At 42.3% G+C, this 742-nt stretch overlaps 1 non-coding gene across 1 annotated transcript; it reads right to left on the bottom strand.

Moving 5' to 3' along the window:
- LOC112999647 (small nucleolar RNA R71) lies at positions 1-107 on the bottom strand. Its single transcript, XR_003264858.1, has one exon. It is a non-coding gene; the product is annotated as a small nucleolar RNA R71 (small nucleolar RNA).
- Between the last annotated feature and the right edge of the window lie 635 nt (positions 108-742).

Here is a 742-nt window from a genome sequence, read left to right on the forward strand (position 1 = left end):
GCCATCAGAAAAGACATTTCAGGCATCAGGCAACTTAGTGGGGAGAGCTTGTATGAGTACTAGGAAAGATTCAAGAAATTATGTGCAAGTTGCCCTCACCACCAGATTTATGAGCAACTCCTTCTTCAATATTTCTATGAAGGACTTAGCAACATGAAGAGGAGTATGATTGATGTTGCCAGTGGTGGAGCTCTTGGTGATATGACCCCTGTTGAGGCTAGGAACTTGATTGAGAAGATGGCTTCCAACTCCCAACAATTCAATGCAAGAAATAATGCTATTTTCCTTAGAGGAGTCCATGAGATGGCCACGAATTCATCTTCATCTACTGAAAATAAAAAGCTTGAGGGAAAACTTGATGCCTTGGTCAACCTAGTAACTTAGCTTGCCATGAATAAGAAATCTGCACCTGTTGCAAGAATCTGTGGTCTATGTTCTTCTGCAGATCACCATACAGATCTCTGTCCTTCTTTGCAGCAATCTAGAGTCAATGAGCAACCTGAAGCTTATGCTGCAAACATTTATAATAGACCTTCTCAGCAGTAAAACCAACAACAGCAGAATAATTATGACCTTTCAAGCAACAGATACAATCCAGGTTGGAGGAATCATCCAAATATGAGATGGACAAGTCCTCCACAACAACAACAGCCTGTCCCTCCTTTCTAGAATGTTGTTGGTCCAAGCAGGCCATATGTTCCTCCTCCAATGCAGCAACAGCAGCAGCAGGCACAACAAAGAC

This window comes from Glycine max, chromosome 15, assembly GCF_000004515.6.
Source record: "Glycine max cultivar Williams 82 chromosome 15, Glycine_max_v4.0, whole genome shotgun sequence".
Classification (NCBI taxonomy): domain Eukaryota; kingdom Viridiplantae; phylum Streptophyta; class Magnoliopsida; order Fabales; family Fabaceae; genus Glycine; species Glycine max.